We start from the raw sequence: 18,646 nt of genomic DNA, 5'->3' as shown, positions 1-18,646 counted from the left end.
ATTTTTTTAAATTTCTTTTTTAATTTCCTGCTTAAGCCATTCATTTCTTAGTAGGATGTTGTTTAACCTCCATGTATTTGTGGTCTTTTCAAAGTCTTTCTTATGGTCGACTTCAAGTTTCATGATGTTGTGGTCAGAATATAGGCATGGTATGATTTCCATCTTTCTGTACCAGTTGAAACCTGATTTGGGACCCAGTATGTCATTTATTCTAGAGAATATTCCATGTGTACTGGAAAAGAATGTGTATTCTGCTGCTTTAGAATGAGACAATCTGGGCAGCTTGGGTGGCTCAGCGGTTTAGCACTACCTTTTGCCCAGGGCCTGATCCTGGAGACCTGGGATTGAGTCCCACGTCAGGCTCCTTGCATGGAGCCTGCTTCTCCCTCTGCCTGTGTCTCTGCCTCTCTCTTTCTCCGTGTGTGTGTCTCTCTCTCATGAACAAATAAATAAAATCTTAAAAAAAAGAATGAGACACTGTTATTAATCGCTTTATATATTGGCTGCACCCAAGTTAGGGCATACATATTAGGGCATAAATATCTTCTTGTTGGATAGACCCCTTTATTATGATATAGTGTCTTTCTTCATCTCTTATTACAGTATTAGTTTAAAATCTAGTTTGATATAAAAATGGCAACTCTAGCTTTATTTTGATGTCCATTAGCATAATAAAAGGTTCTCTACCCCCTCACTTTCAATCTGAAGGAGTCTTTTGATCTCAAATGTGTCTCTTGTAAGAAGCATATTGATAGGTCTTGTTTTGTTTTTCATCCATTCTAATACCCTATATCTTTTGATTGGAGCATTTAGTTCATTTACATTCAGAGTAATTATCAAAAGCTTTGAATTTAGTGCCATTGTATTACCTGTAGAGTCACTGATCCTGTAGATTGTCTCTGTTCCTTCCTAGTCTTTGTTACTTTTGGGGTCTCTCTCTCCTCAAAGGATCCCCGTTAGTATTTCTTGTAGGGTAAATTTAGTTTTCCCAAATTTCTTTAGTTTTTGTTCATCTTGGAAACTCTTTATCTCTCCTTCTATTCAGAATAACAGCCTTGATGGATAAAGTATTTTTGGCTGCATATTTTTCTCATTTAGCATATTGAATATATCTTTCCAGTCCTTTCTGGCCTGCCAGGTATCTGTGGACAGGTCTGCGGCCAGCTTTATGTATCTATCCTTGTAGATTGAGGACCTCTTGGCTTGACCTGCTTTCATGATTTTTTCTTTAACTTTGAAACTTCACAGTAATATGTCGAAGCATTGGCCTCTTTTTATTGATTTTGAGGGGATTCTCTGTGCCTCCTGGACTTGAATGCTTGTTTCCTTACCCAGATTATAGAAGTTTTCAGCTATGATTTTTTCAAATAAACATTTTGCCCCTTTCTGCAACTCCTCATCTTCTGGGACCCCTGTTATTCAGATATTATTTTGCTTTATGGAATCACTGATTTCTCTAAGTCTCCCTTCATGATCTAATAGTTTTCTTTCTCTCTTCTTTTCAGCTTCCTTATTTTCCCTCATTTTATTTTCTATATCACTGATTCTCTCTTCTGTTCCATTCATCTTCATTTTATAACCTACACTTGGGAAGTAATAATATTTTTAAATTCAGCTTGACTAGATTTTAGTTCTTTTATTTCTACAGTAAGGGATTCTCCATTGTCTTCTATGCTTTTTTCAAGCCCAACTAATGTCTTTAAAATTGTTTTAAATTCTGGTTCAGACATCTTATTTATATCTGTATTGATTAAATCCCTGGCAGTGAGTATTAGCTCCTGTTCTTTCTTTTGGAATGAGTTTCTCCATTTCATCATTTTGTATAGAAATAAAAGAATAAAGAATAAGAAAAAAAACAATAACAACCACAACAGAAAAAAAAACAGACAAAAACAAAGAAAAATAAAACAAAACAAAAAACTAGATTCTGTGTGTGTTTTGTTCTGCTGTTAAAAAAAACTCTTAACTTCAGTTTATCAATGGTTTGTAATTTTTGGAGTACAAATCTTTCACCTCTTTTATTAATTTTATTTATAAGTATCTTGTTATTGATGCAATTGTAAATGGATTCCTTGACTTCTCTTCTGCTGCTTCATTATTGGTATATAGTAATGCGACAGATTTCTGTGTTGATTTTGTACTGAATGTATCAGTTCAAGGAGTTTGGGATTTTTTTTTGTGTGTGGAGTCTTTCAGGTTGTCTATATATAATACCACATCAGCTGCAAATAGTGAAAATTTTACTTCTTCCCTGCAGATTTGGATGTCTTTTCTTTCATTGTCTAATTGCTCTGACTAGGAATTCCAGTATTATGTTGAATAAATGTGATGAGAGTAAATTTCCTCTTTTGTTCCTAACTATAGAGTCAAAACTGTCAGTTTTTTTGCCATTGAGAATATTAGCTATGGGTTTTTCATAGATGTCCTTTGTTATGTTAAGGTATGTTCACTCCAAACTTACTTTATTGAGGGTTATTATCATTAATGGATGTCATACGTTGTCAGATGATTTTTCTGCTCTACTATAATGATCATATGGTTCTTATATTTTTTAATTAATGTGATGCATCATAGTGATTGATTTGTGAATATTATAAAACCATGGCAACCCTCAAATAATCCCACTTGGTAATGGTGAATGATTTTTAAAAATTTATTGTTGGATTCATTTTGCTAGTATTTTGTTGATGATTTTTGCGCATATGTTCATCAGAGTTACAAGTTTGTAGCTCTCTTTTTTGTAATGTCTTTATCTGGTTTTGGTACAAGGACAATGTTGGCTTCCTAGAAGGAATTTGGTAGTTTTCTTTCCCTGTCTATCTTTTGGAATAGTTTCAGGAGAATAGATATTAACTTTTTAAAAGTTTCTAGTAGAATTTGCCTGTCAAGCCATCTGGTCCTGAACTTTTATTTGTAGGGAATTTTCTAATTACTTAATCTATTTCTTTGCTGGTTATTGTTTTTTTTCAAGTTTTCTATTTATCCCTATCTCAGTTTTTGTAGTTTATATGTTTCTAGGAATGCATCTATTTCTTCCAGGTTTTCCAATTTGGTGGCATATTTTTTTTTCATATTATTATCTTATAACTTTTAATATCTGTGTTGTTGGCTTTTATTTCTCCTCTTTCATTTATGGTTTTCTTTATTTGGGCCCTTTCTCTTTTCTTTTGGATAAGTCTGGCTAAGGGTTTATCAATTTTATTATTTTTTTTTTAAAGAACCGGCTCCTATTTTCATTGATATGTTTGTTGTTGTTGTTTCTTTTTATTTAGGTTTATGTTTTTATTTTCTATATCATTTAGTTGTACTCTAATCTGTATTATTTTCCTCTTTCTTCTGGCTTTAGGCTTTATTTGTTTTTTCTTTTTTGCCCCTTTAGGTGTAAGATTATGTTGTTTATGTGGAATTTTTCTTGATTCTTGATGTAGGCCTGTACTGTTATATACTTCCTTCTTAGGACTGTTTTTGTTACATCCCAAAGGTTTTGGACCATTGTGTTTTCATTTTCATTGGTTTTCCTGTATTGTAAATATTTTCTTTAATTCCTGTTTAACCCATTCATTGTTTACTAGCATATTATTTATCTTCCATATATTTTTGGTCTTTCCAGACTCTTTCTTGTTATTGACTTCTAGCTTCATAGCATTGTGTTGAGAAAAGGTGCATTTCATAACTTCAGTCTTTTTGTATTTTTTGAGGCTGATATGTGACCTAATATGTAATCTATTTGGGAGAATGTCCCATATGCACTTAAAAAGAATGGAATGTTCTGAATATATTTGCTAAATCTGTCATTCCAGTGTGTCACTCAAAGCCATGATTTGCTGGTTGATTTTCTGTTGAAATGTTCTGTCTATTGTTGTAAGTGGGGTAGTAAAGTCCCCTACTATTATTGTACTATCATTGATTAGGTCCTGCATGTTGATATTAGCTATTTTTATTTATTTAGGTGATCCCATTGTGGGTGCATAAATATATACAATTGTTAGATATTGTTTGAGTACCCCTTTTATTACTATATAGTACCCTTTTTCTGTCTTATAACAGTCTTTGTTTTAAAATCTAGTTTGCCCATTATAAATATTGCTACTCTGGTTTTATTTTGACATCCATTGTGTGAATAAGCATTTCTCCATCATCTCACTTTCATTCTGCAGGTACCTTTATGTCCAAAATTAGTCTTTATGGGGATCCCTGGGTGGCTCAGTGGTTAAGTGCCTGCCTTTGGACCAGGGCATGATTCTGGAGTCCCAGGATCGAGTCCCACATCAGGCTCCCTGCATGGAGGCTGCTTCTCTCTCTGCCTGTATCCCTGCCTCTCTCTGTGTCTCTCATGAATAAATAAAATCTTAAAACAAAACAAAATGAGTCTTTGGTTGAAGCATATATTTGAATCTTGTTAGGGTTTGTGTGTGTGTGTGTGTGTGTGTGTGTGTGTGTGTGTTTATCCATTCTGATACTCTGTCTTTTGATTGTAGGATTTAGTCCATTTGTATTGAAATATTATTGATAGGTATGTATTTATTGACATTTTATTATTTGCTTTTTGGTTGTTTCTGCAGATTTTCTCTTGTCCTTTTGTTTCATGGTTTGCTGATTTTCTTCAATGATACATTTAGATTTCTTCCTCATTTCTTTGCATGTTATTGTTGGTTTTAGATATGTGGTTACCATTAGGTTTATATGTAAACTCTTCTGCAAATATCAGTCTATATTATATTAAATTGGTGTTCATTTAACTTTGAAGCCATTATTTTCTCCTTTCTTCTCCAAGTCTAAGATATATGTTATTATTATATATTATGTCCCTTTTAAAAATATTTTATTTATTTATTCATGAGATAAAACACACACAGAGAGAGGCAGAGATATAGGCAGAGGGAGAAGCAGGCCCCATGCAGGGAGCCTGATGCAGGACTCGATCCTGGGACTCCAGGATCATTCCCTGAGCCAAAGGTAGATATTCAACCACTGAGCCACCCAAGAATCCCTTTTATGTCCCTTTATATGAGTTCCTTGACTTAGTTTTTTACAGAAATATTCTTTTTTTACTACTTTTGTGTTTCCTGCCTTTATAGTGTCACATTTGGTCTCTCCTTTCCACTCAGAATCCCCTTTAATATTTCTTGCATTATTGGTTTAGTGGTCATGAACTCCTTTAGTTTTTGGTTTTTTGTTTCAGAAACTCTTTATCTCTACTTCTTTCTTGAATTATAACTTTACTGGATAGAGTATTCTTGGAGGCAGATTTTTCTCATTCAGCACTTTGACTATATCATGCCACTCTATTTTGGCTTGTTAAGTTTCTGTTGTAAACTCTGCTATAAACCTTATAGGTTTTCTCTTATTAGTTAAAGTCTCCTTTGTCTTGCTGCTTTTAAGATTTTTTCATCACCATATTTTGCAAATTTAATTATAATATATCTTATCATGGGGCCTGTTTTTTTTTTGTTTGTTTGTTTGTTTGTTTTGGTGAGATTTCTCTGTGCCTCCTTGATCTGGATGTCTGTTTCTCTCACCGAGTTAGGGAAGCCATCTGATATTATTGCTTGAAAAATTTTTTTGCCTTTTTTTTGTCTTATTCTGGGAGTCCTATAATACAAATATTATTACATTTCATGGAGTCACTGAGTTCCCTAAGTCGTTTAAGTTTGTATAATTCTTCTTTCTCTCTTTTTTCAACACCATAGCTTCCTGTTTCTTTGCATTCTAGGTCATTAATTCCTTTGCTTCTTCCAGCCTTCTGTTCATTGCATCACACCTTTTCCAATATCTTTATTGCATTCTTCATCTCTTATTTATTCCTTTTTAACTCTTTTATCTCTGTTTTAAGAGTGTCACTGATGTCTTCCACACTTTTTTCAATCCCAGTGAGTATCTTTAAATTGTTGCTTTCAATTCTCCATCAGACACACTACTTATATCTTTTTTGCTTAGACCTCTGTCTGTGGCTTGATCTTGTTCTTCCATTTGGAATAAATTCCTCCTTCTTGACATTTTATCTAAGCCTCTGCCTTCTTCTCTGTGTTAGAAAAGCCAGCTATGTCCTCTGTTCCTGAAAGTAATAGCCTTATCAAGAAGAGTTAATGTAGCACCCAGGGCATGGCACTTCAGGGAATGACTGCAGTCTTTGTTGCATGAGCTCTGCTGCTGTGCTCTGGCTGCTCTTTCAGGCCAGTATTCTGCAGAGTCTCTTCTTGCCTGTTGTATGCAGTGTTTGGCCCCTGGTCTGAATGTAGTGAGTTTTAACTAGGTGTGGTTTGGTCTGCTTGTGAAATGAGACCTGTCACCACCTCCACCAGGACTGAGGCCTTGCAACACTATCTGATCAGGAGATGTGATATGGGCAAGGATTTGTGTTGGTCTTTTGTAGGAGGGACCTGTCACCCTGAGTCTTAGGTGAACATGACTCAGAAGAGGAGTCCCACTGGTGTACAGACAGACATGTGAGGCTTGGTAAAGGCAAGTAAGGTAACCAGTGTTGCACTGTGCTGCTTCCCACCTTTGGCTCTATGTTTATGCTGTGTAATGGGGGAGGAGATGGTTCCAGCCAGATTCTTTGTCTTCAGAGAGGTGTCTATGTGAATGCTTCCTCTCGGGGACGTGCTCTGAGAAGAGCAAATCTCCCCACTCTGTGCCCAAAGTGTTCTTCAGATTGGCATTTCCAAACTGTATGCCCTCAGGGTGTTGGCCTGCCTCCCACTCAAGAGCAGCACAGTGTTCTCCAGGCTCTAGCCCAGCCAAACTTGCTGACTTTTAATATTCTGGTCCATAGGCCCCACTTACTGCAAGAACTCATGAAATTCAGCACCTCTTGATTTTCATGGCAATGTCTTCAGGGACCTTCTTGTGTATTCCCCTGTGTGCTTCTCTCTCATTTTTCCTTCCCTGTGACTATGACTCCTTCTCCTCCATAGCAGCCAATATCTGTTTCTCCCCTAAACCACATCTCCACACTTCCTACTTTCTTTGATGTTGTCTCTTCTCTCCCTTTGTTGTGAAATTTGTTCTCTCAGTTTTCAGATCTATTTCTGGGATATTTAGAATGACTTTATAGCCATCTAGTTGTATTTGTTGGATGTGATGAGCCAAGAGTCCTCCAATTCGGTCACCACCTAACTGGCTTTCAGAAGCTGGAGTTATATTTTAAAGTATCAGGCCCAGAAGCTTATACTGGAGCAGGAGTTAAATGTATAAATCCAAGAGCCAGGCCTGATACCTTCCCAATACTAAAGGCTAGAAGCAAGGCCCTTAGATAGAACAGAAATCCAAACCTCAGCACTTGAAATTTTATTGAAATAAGCTCATTTCTTTATTTAAATAAATGAATTTATTTTAAAAGGGAGCTATATTACAAGTGGTAGACCATTATCACTTGTTATTAATATAAGTGACCATATAATTAATACAATATGGATGAAATAATATTATTATATTCCAACTACATAATGTTGCTAGTTCTAGTCACCTAGTTCAAAGATCACTTTTTTTATTTTTCTGAAGGGACTGTTTGAGAGTTGCTAACAACAAACTTGCCTCAAACAACTGTTTGAGAGTTGCTAACAACAAACTTGCCCCAAACTGGGAATTTTCATTAAAGTAATTGGAAAAACTAAATGAGAATAGAAAAGAGTTTAATTTTCTCATTATAAATCACATATCATGTGCCTGTGTCATATCAGTAGTATGTGTTCCACACTTAGGAAAATTTAAGTTAAACAAATAATAGTTTAGCTGTCATAGTATGATGGAACTGAAAGCAAGAAGGAATTACAAAGCAAGAGTAAAAAATAGGATGAACAATCAGGAGCTGGTATATGTACAATAATTGAAGAAGATACAGGAAAGTAACTTGTGTATTTATACTAACTAAAGATTCTGTATTTACAGTAACTGAAAATACATATGAAGATATGTATCAGCTTGTTTGAGGCTATACTAAGGTAAAAACAAATTTTATTGCTTTAACAACCAATAATTTTTGTTTGTTTGTTTGTTTTAATTCCCAGTCAGTAACTGTGGGTCAGCTCTGGCTCTGCAATCTGTATTTTTTCATTATGGGATCTAAACTGAAATAGCGATTTCTATTTAAGTCTCTGAAAGCTTCAGCTCAGATGTAGCACATATTTCATTCATACCTTATTGACTAAAAAAGTCACAAGGTCAAGCTGCAAATCAATGAGGTATATACTCCGCATGAAAACACTGCCAGTCACATGGCCACAGATGAGAATATGTAACCCTCTTATGGAGAGAGTGAATAATTGGGAATGATACCATCTATCATAAGGGCCATGCTAGTAAAGACCAAAGATAAATATAACTGTCAGTACCAATTATTGAGTGCTTACCATGTGCCTGCCCCCTTCTAAGTGCTTTATGTGCATTTTTTTTCCAATGATTGCCTTCAACGACCCTATGAGGAGGTAATTCTTATTTAAGGAGACAGCTGTCTTCCTCCTCAGAGGCTGGTGAGTAGGACTATGTGTGCAATAACTTAAGAGAGTAGCAAATTTAAAATAGTTACTAGCTAATGAGATAGCCCTATAGTTTCAAAACATGGAGCACAAAAGAGAAAATCTGAAAGAATGCATTATGAAACACATGTGAGACAATATACTAAAACTCGGGGATATTTTGGGGTATGGAATTGATTAAATGAGGAGTTCATGATATAACAGTTTGGCTATAGCAAGGATTTTGTTTTAGTTACAAGCTAATGAAGCCTGGGATACTGGAGTTAGATTTTTTTAAATTAGATTTCTCTTCAAAACACTATCTTCCATTTTAAGTACAATCTCAGGTTATCTTTTTCATTTTAAATTTTCCACCTTACTTTTAAAAAATAGAATATCCAGTAACATGTAATGAAGGAAGAAATAATCTCAGAATAAAAGACCATTAAATTAAACAAAGTAAGCGTTGTTTAAAACTCAATATTTTATTTATTTCCCCATTTTCCATGCATGCATTAGTAAAAACAGAAGCATGGTAATCACCAGTCTACAGGCCAGTATCTTGGAATTATTGCTATAAGTTCTATACTTTTATTATTGAGACTGCAGAAAACTGTGCTTCAACTACTTTAATCTACTCCCATCTAAAATTCCCTTCACAGGATTACCCTTGTATTTTGCCCTTTCATCTTTTATTAACAATTATGAAATATTCTTTTTTTAAAGATTTCATTTATTTTGAGATAAAGAAAGATGGAAAGAGCATGAGGGGGAAGGGCAGAGAGAGAGAGAGAGAGAGAGAGAGAAAGAATCTCAAGGAGACTCTACACTGAACATGTAGCCCCACACACAGCTTGATTCCACAACCATGAGATTATAACCTTAGCCAAAATTAAGAGTCAGGCATTCAACTGACTGAGCCACACAGGCTCCCCAAAATTATGAAATATTCTGCATCTATCTTAAAAGTATTAATTTTTCATTGCACCATCCAATGAATTGCCTGATAGAAATTAGCATTATTGGAAACTGTCTTTACTGAGTATTGATATGGATTTGATATGGGTCCTACTTTTCATAACTTTTATCTTGTTTGGTCCTGGTTTTCTGGAAGTTCGGAGCCACCATTGTACTTCAATTACCACAATTTTATTTATTTTTATAATTAATATACATACGTTGTCCTTCTCCCCTTGGTTTATATCTTTTTCTAGTTTACTATTCTATTTGTCATATTATAAGTCCTCTCAATTCCTTTCTAGATAGATGCGGGTCACGAATTAGTATAAATTAATGAGTGGTCTCATTATTTTCTATTAATGTCCATATTTTGTTGTCTATATTTGACTGTGAATTTCTTGAGTGTGAGATCAACAATTTATATACCCTTGTACTTTTGATGGTGTTTAACATATAGCAGATGCTGAATGCATATTTGTTCAATAGCTGATTGACTGGGCTGGCTGGTTGGATGAGACCTTACACCTCTCAATTAGATCTATTGTTTTTCTCCATGTTCAATATTTTAGTAACTATATAAAGTTGAAAAACCCATGTAACAATTAATATGGTAAGTCACAGTGTTAAGAAATCTTTCTTTTTTTTTTAAGAAATCTTTCAAAATAAGACCTTATTCTCAATTGCTGTCTTGGATATATGTTTTGTTTTGTTTTGTTTTGTTTTGCCTTGTGGAATATTATTAAGTTTTAAAAAAGAAGGAAATCCTATCCCATATGACAGATATGATAAATCTAAAAGACACTATGCCACATAAAATAAGCCAATCACAGAAGGACAAATACTGAATGATTCTACTTAGATGAGATATCTATAAAGGAGCCCAACTCATAGAAATAGAGAGTCAAATAGTGATTGTCAAAGACTGGAGGGAGGGGAAAATGGTGAGCTGCTAATCAACCATATAGAATTCCAGTTAGGCAAGATGAATTAGTCCTAGAGATGTGCTATACAACACTATACCTATAGATAGCAATACTATACTGTGCATTTAAAAATTTGTTAAAAAGGTAGATTTCAGTTTAAGTTTCTTACCACAATAAAAAATTTAGGTAAGTAAAAAATAAAGATAATATCAGCATATCTGTGTAACTATGAAAGAATACTATACTTTTACTTAGAGATGTTTCTTTCTATTCTGAAATGTTACAAAGATATTTTTAATGTTGCCAAGTTTTATTTTGCTTGATTTATCTGACACTCTACTGGCTTAAATCTGGAATATCTGGCTTTATCACATACTTCATTCAAGAATGTCACACTTTTTTCATTCTTCCTAGTTCCCTCATCTTTAACCCATTTTAAAATAAATTTATTTTTTATTGGTGTTCAATTTGCCAACATATAGAATAACATCCAGTGTTCATCCCATCAAGTGTCCCCTCAGTGCCTGTCACCCAGTCACCCCCAACTCCCGCCCACCTCCCTTTCTACCACCCCTAGTTCATTTCCCAGAGTTAGGAGTCTCTCATGTTCTGTTAACCCATTTTTATTCTACATCCAATATTCTAATAATGTCCTGTTTGGGAAAACAAACTCCTAATCATGGAGGAGTTAAAATCATCACTTTTTTTTCAAGTTTCAGATACTAAAAGATCACAGGTTTCTAAGAGTGTCTTCTAATTACTAAGGTGACTGCATTAGTAATTAGATACTACTACCATTTAAACAATACTTCAGACTACAATTGTGGGTCACCTACTAAGCACTCTCCCAACACTCACCCAAGTGTTCATTGTCTGTGCAGCTCCCTGCATTGTGAACAAAGTAACAAGTGTAGGGCTCTGGAGTGAAGTAAACTAAACTCTTCAGATAATTTTACATGTGAAAAATAGATAAGGTTTTCATGTGAAAAATGCAGTAATAGCACAGAAATGAATTATTTGCATCACAGAAGACAGAATTTCAAATCAACATGTGTCTTCGTCTCTTCAAGATGCTGTAACAGAATATCTCACATTGTTATAACAGAATAATGCACGATAGAAACTTCTGTGACACGGTTCTGGAGGCTGGAAGTTTAAGATTAAGGTGCCAGCAGATTTGAAGTATGATGAAGACCCACTTCCTGATTCGTAGATTGCTATTTTTTTGTTGCGTCCCCACAAGGTGGAAAGGGCAAGGGAGATATCTGGGGTCTCTTATTAAGGACACTAATCCCATTCATGAGTATTCCAACCTCAGGATCTAATCACCTCCCAAAGACCCCCATCTTAATACCATCACATTGGGAATTGGATTTAAACATGTAAATTTTGGGGGGACATAAATATTCAGTCTATAGTAACAGGCTTGGTTGTTATTGAAGAGTATTCTACCAGATGATCATTTTTTTCTTCAAATCATGCAAAGAAGGCACAAAAGCATTGTAATAAAATTCTTTCATAAAAGAAAGGAATGCCAAGAGAGTTGAAGGATGACATAATGTGTTTTTGAAAGCAAGTAACTGAGTATTCAAAAGATCTGGTCAGGTAATTATGCTACCCAGAATCCAGAAAGACTCATGATGGAGATTAACAACTGAGAACAAGGGTGTCAATCTCAGGTCAGAAATGATGGTGTTCTTTATATCTATTCAATCTATACTCCAACTCATCTGACTTGTAAATCAAGGCTGTTTTAATTTATTGTCATAATTTTGAGTGCACATCTTGTCATAACAAATTTAAAAACAATCTCTAAGTGACTTAATTTATTCCGGAAGTGATTATCTTTTAGTAACAAGAGACCAGAGAATAACTGAGGGGGCAGTGGAAAGAGACAAAATAACACATTGCTGCTTAAGAGGTTCAGCAACATTTACTGGCAGAAGTATTAAGACTTGCTAGGAGTCATATTTTCCACTTGGACTTTCAAAACACACTTAAATTGATCCCCAAACACTGGGGTGTGTCTTATATAAACCATCTGACTCTGAAGCTCTTCAGAAATAATCTATCCCTGAAGTATCCAGTAAAAGAGATAACACAGATAAATATTCTGCAATTGGATGTGGGAATTATTTCACCACTGGATTACATCTTCCTTTTTTGAAAATTAACTATGTATGTCTGTTATGCAAAGAAAATGTCAGGTGTTGGAAATAATATGCCTGTATAAAAGTATTCACTTCTAAATACATTGTGGCTGTAGGTGCTCTGTAGAAACCCCTGTCGTTATCTCAAGGAAGTGTCGGTCAATCCAACTTAATGATCATAAGGGTCTTTCTCTGGCTCCAAGGATCAGGGGTTCATTCAAGCAGGTATCCTATAAGGCAGTTTCTTAGTTTGCAGCAGCAGATCTGTGCCCAGGGGTCATTTCATTCTATTTGCTTAACACATATTACTATAAAACCAAAATTCTGCTATATTTCATGATAGCAAAGAGACATGATTTTTTTAAACTTAAAAGTGAATATCTCAGCTGTGAGATTATAATCCATTTAATAATGTGAAGGTACTTACTTTAGAACTTGGTCAGTGCTAGGGACCCAACGGGCTCTCAATGAATATTAAGATGTTTCTGATGGTGACACTTTGGATTTAAGAGGGCATAAATTGTTTCCTTGAACACAGAAAATTTATTTGAAAAGCCATATATTTTGCAAAATACTTGTCCAAATCTGGTTAAAACTAATTTAGTGATTTATGGCAAACACCCTTGGAGCCCCTGTAGCCTCTTAAACTACCAAAATGTATGCTGGTGATATTTTGTTTCTAAAAGAGACTGGCAAGAGTTTCAGAAATACAGCTATTCTTTAGATAGGAAACCAATTTTTTTTTTTTAGAAAACCAAATGTTTGTTTATTTTGAACTTAATAAATTCCTCTTTTACACATATTCCTTTTTCACAAACAATGTATTTTCCAATTTTGTCTCAGAATATTCTTTTATTTAAATATTTTTATGTATTTTATTTATTTTTTAATGTATGTTTTTTATTGGAGTTCGATTTCCCAGCATATACTAAAACACCCAGTGCTCATCCCGTCAAGTGCCCCCTTCAGTGCCCATCAGCCAATCACCCACCTGCCCACCTCCCCTTCCACTACACCTTGTTCATTTCTCAGAGTTAGAAGTCCTTCATGTTTTGTCAAACTGAGTTTTCCCACTCAGTTTCTCTCCCTTCCCCTTTAATCTCATTCATTATTTTTTATATTCCCCATATGAGTGAAACCATATAATGATTGTCCTCTGACTGACTTACTTCACTCAGCTTAACACTCCCCAGTTCGATCCATGTCAAAACAAATGGTAGGTATCGCCGTTTCTAATGACTGAGTATACATTCATCTTTCGATGGACACCGAAGCTCCTTCCACAGTTTGGCTATTGCGCACATTGCTGCTATAAACATTGGGGTACAGGTGTCTTGGTTTTTCACTGCATCTGTATCTTTGGGGTAAATCCCAAGCAGTGCAATTGCTGGGTTGTAGGGCAGTCCTATTATTAACTCTTTGAGGAACCTCCACATAGTTCTCTATAGTGTCCATATAGACATTCTCTGGAATGTCCAGTGCACATTCCCACCAACAGGGCAAGAGGGTTCACCTTTCTCGACATCCTCTCCAACATTTGTTATTTTCCGTGTGTTAATTTTCACCATTCTCACTGCTATGAGGTGGTATCTCATTGTGGTTTTGATTTGTATTTCCCTGATCGCCACTGATGTGGAGCATTTTCTCAAGTGCTTGAGGCCATGTGTATGCCTTCTTTGGTGACATTTCTGCTCATATCTCTTGCCCATTTCATGATTGGATTGTTTGTTTCTTTGCTGTTGAGTTTAATAAGTTCATAATAGATCTTGGATACTAGCCCCTTATCTGATATGTTATTTTCAAATATCTTCTCCCATTCTGTAGGTCTTTTAGTTTTGTTGACTGTGTCTCTTGCTGTTAAGAAGGGTTTTATCTTTATTGTGTCCCAATAGTTCATTTTGGCTTTTGTTTCCCTTGCCTTCATAGATGAATCTTGCAAGAAGCTGCTATGGCCAATTTCAAAAAGAGTGTTGCCTGTGTTGTCCTCTGGGATTTTGATGGATTCTTGTCTCACATTTAGATCTTTCACCCATTTTGAGTTTATCTTTGTGTATGGTGTAAGAGAATGGTCCAGTTTCATTCTTCTGCACATGGCTGTCCAATTTTCCCAGCACCATTTATTGAAGAGACTGTCTTTTTCCAGTGGAAATTCTTACCTGCTTTGTTGAATATTAGTTGATCATAGAGTTGAGGGCCCATTTCTGGGTTCTCTATTCTGTTTCACTGATTTATGTGTCCGTTTTTGTGCCAGTACCACACTGTCTTGATGATCACAGCTTTGTAATACAGCTTGAAATTGGCATTCTGATGCCCCAAGCTTTGGTTTTATTTTTCAGTATTCCCCTGGATATTTGGGGTCTTTTTTAATTCCACACAAATATTTTTTTTTTAATTTTTATTTATTTATGATAGTCACAGAGAGAGAGAGAGAGAGGCAGAGACACAGGCAGAGGGAGAAGCAGGCTCCATGCACCGGGAGCCTGACGTGGGATTTGATCCTGGGTCTCCAGGATCGCGCCCTGGGCCAAAGGCAGGCGCCAAACCGCTGCGCCACCCAGGGATCCCAATTCCACACAAATCTTAAAGATGATTTGTTCCAACTCTCTGAAGAAAGACCAGGGAATTTAATAAGGATTGCATTGAACGTGTAAATTGCCCTTGGTAGCATAGACATTTTCACAGTATTAAATCTTCCAGTCCATGAACATGGAAAGTTTTTCCATCTCTTTGTGTCTACCTCAATTTCTTTCATAAGTACTCTGTAGTTTTAGATTATAGATTCTTTACCTCTTTGGTTAGGTTTCTTCTTAGGTATCTTCTGCTTTTGGGTGCAATTGTAAATGGGATTGATTCCTTAATTTCTCTTTCTTCAGTCTCATTGTTAGTGTATAGAAATGCCACTGATTTCTGGGCATTGATTTTGTATGCTGCCACACTGCCGAATTGCTGTATTTGTTCTAGCAATCTTGGGGTGGAGTCTTTTGGGTTTTCTATGTACAGTATCATGTCATCTGCAAAGAGGGAGAGTTTGACTTTTTTGTCAATTTGAATGCCTTAATTTCTTTTTGTTGTCTGATTGCTAAGGCTCGGACTTCTAGTACTATGTTGAACAGCAGTGGTGAGAGTGGACATTCCTGTCATGTTCCTGATCTTAGGGGAAAGGCTCTCAGTTGTTCCCAATGGAGAATGATACTTGCTATGGGCTTTTGTAGATGGCTTTTAAGATGCTGAGGAATGTTCCCTCTATCCCTATACTCTGAAGAGTTTTGATCAGGAATGGATGCTGCATTTTGTCAAATGCTTTCTCTGCATCTATTGAGAGGATCCTGTGGTTCTTGTTTTTTCTCTTGCTGATATGATCTATCACATTGATTCCTTAACAAGTGTTAAACCAGCCGTGTGTCCGGGGATAAATCCTACTTGGTCATGGTGAATAATCTTAATGTACTGTTGGATCCTATTGGCTGGTATCTTGTTGAGAATTTTTGCATCTTTGTTCATCGGGAATATTGGTCTATAGTTCTCCTTTTTGGTGCGGTCGTTGGTTTTGGAATGATGATTCTGGCCACATAAAATGAGATTGGAAGTATTCTGGCCCTTTCTGTCCTTCAGAACAGCTTTAGTTGCATTGATATTATTTCTCCTTTAAACGTTTCATAGAATTCCCCTGGGAAGCCATCTGGCCCTGGACTTTTGTGTCTTGGGAGGTTTTTGATGATTGCTTCAATTTCCTCACCGGTTATTTGGCTATTCAGGTTTTCTATTTCTTCCTGTTCCAGCTTTGGTAATTTATGGCTTTCCAGAAATGCATCCATTCCTTCTAGATTGCCTAATTTATTGGTGTACAGCTGCTCATAATAGGTTTTTAAAATCATTTGTATTGCCTTGGTATTAGTTGTGATGTCTCCTCTTTCATTCATGATTTTATTAATTTGAGTCTTTTTTCTTTTTAATGACTGGCTAATCGTTTATCTATTATGTCTTTCAAAAAACCAACTCCTGGTTTTGTTGATCTGTTCTGCAGTTCTTCTTGTCTCTATTTTATTGAGTTCTGCTCGAACTAACTTAAAGTTAGTGGTCAAAGCTCAGCCACCTGCGACAGTATGAGAAGAGCATCATCAACTACAAGCCCAAGATCGACCAGCTCAAGAGGTGATCACCAGCTCATCCAGGAGGCACTTATCTTTGACCACAAGCTCACCAACTACACCATGGAGCATATCCGTGTGGGCTGGGAGCAGTTCCTCATCACATTGCCAGGACCATCCACGAAGTGGAGAATAAGATCCTGACCTGAGATGCCAAGGGCATCAGCCAGGAGCAGATGAATGAATGCTTTCATCCCACCCAGTGGTTAGGCCTCCTTCAACCACTTTGACCGGGATCACTCCCGCACGCTGGGTCCCGAGGAGTTCAAAGCCTGCCTCATCAGCTTAGGTTATGATATTGGCAACGACCCCCGGGAGAGGCAGAATTTGCCTGCATCATGAGCATCGTGGATCCCAACCGCCTGGGGGTAGTGATGGTCCAGGCCTTCATCGACTTTATGTCTCAGGAGATGGCCTACACAGACACAGCCGACCAAGTCATGGCCTCCTTCAAGATCCTGGCTGGAGACAAGAACTACATCACCGTGGACGAGCTGTGCCAAGAGCTGCCACCCGACCAGGCTGAGTACTGCATCACACGGATGGCCCCCTACACGGGTCCCAACACCGAGCCGGGTGCTCTGGACTTCATATCCTTCTCCACGGCATTGTACAGCGAGAGCGACCTCTAACCCGCCCCCGGCTGGTGCCCTCATTGCCCGCTGTGCACCCCCACCCTGCGCCCCCCCTCGTCCCCCTCTCCCGCCTAGGTTAGGTCTCCTTGCCCAGCCTCCAGCCAGGAGTGAGCTGGGGACCCCACGTGGCATTGAGCCTCGCCTCCCCACCCACCAAGTGACAGTTTACAAAATTATTTTCTGCAAAAAAGAAAAAAAAGGTTAGGTTAAAAAAAGTAAAAAAAAAAAAAAACCCACATATTTTATTATAGAAAAAGTATTTTTTTCTCCACCAGACTTAAATGGAAAAGAGGAAAAATTAACTGTTTGCACCAAAATGTTTTGTTTTGTTGTGACATAGGAAAATAACCAAGCACAATGTTATATTCTATACTTTTTATCCATATTTTTCTCTCTCTGTATCATCTGCTGTATTCATTTCTCCAATATCATGTCCACCTTGATGGGGGGGGTCAAGGGGGATCTTGTCAGAAGGCACATTGGTGTATGTGTGTTTGCTAGCTCACTTGTCCATGAAAATATTTTATGATATTAAAGAAAATCTTTTGAAATGGCTGTTTTTTAAGGAAGAGGGAAAAAAAAGAGTTAATAATTAACTCTCTTCTTCTGCTTGGTGTAGGTTTTATTTGCTGTTCTTTCTCCAGTTCCTTTAGATGTGAGGTTAGCTTCTGTAGTTCAGTTTATGTATAGAAGTTTTTGAGTGTGGGGTGATAAACCTTGCCAGAGATTTTTCTGGAACTGTCCAGAGAGCCAGAAAATTCAAGAAAGAGCCATATTAGCAGGGCTGCAGGTGGTCTACAGATCAAGAACTCTTTGCCATCTAAGGATCCAAACATCAAGACACCAACATAATGGCTTGCCATCAGTGCTAATGTTTGATGAAGAAGCCAAGAACTATTTTTGCAGACTTTGGGCACAGAAACTTACCAGCTTAGTTCTTTCTCACAATGATGGCTGATATGCGTGTGCAGAGATCACAGTGAACCAGTAGTAAGGATTCATTTTTCATCTGGTAGTCAGTGTGGCAAAACCCAACAGCACAGAGCATATGAAAGAATCAATATTATTACATCTGCCAAGATATCTATACAGAGAAGCAAGAAGATAAAAACATTGAGATTTTGACTGTTGTAATCTTGGGAAAAAGGAAAGAAAATCCTAATAGTGATATAAAGTTACTGGTTAACTAAAGCACTCCTGGACTATTAAAGCTAATTAAAGTAAACATTGACAAAGAATCTGAAAGGCAATTTCTTTTCCCAGTAGTCTATGAAGCAACCTATTTTCAAGATAATAAGGCATTAGTGACTAGGATACAGAATCTGATGAAGAATGCCCTTGTATTAACAGTACATGAAGATACAAGTCCTGCTC

At 36.6% G+C, this 18,646-nt stretch overlaps 1 pseudogene; it reads left to right on the top strand.

Moving 5' to 3' along the window:
* The window catches only part of LOC112911660 (alpha-actinin-1-like), an 88,029-nt pseudogene extending 70,760 nt beyond the window's left edge, over window positions 1–17,269 (top strand).
* The last annotated feature ends 1,377 nt before the right edge of the window (window positions 17,270–18,646 follow it).

This window comes from Vulpes vulpes, chromosome X (assembly GCF_048418805.1).
Source record: "Vulpes vulpes isolate BD-2025 chromosome X, VulVul3, whole genome shotgun sequence".
NCBI classification, from domain to species: Eukaryota; Metazoa; Chordata; class Mammalia; order Carnivora; family Canidae; genus Vulpes; species Vulpes vulpes.
Note: the sequence above shows the minus strand (reverse complement) of the source record. Positions and strands in the feature narration are given on the sequence as shown.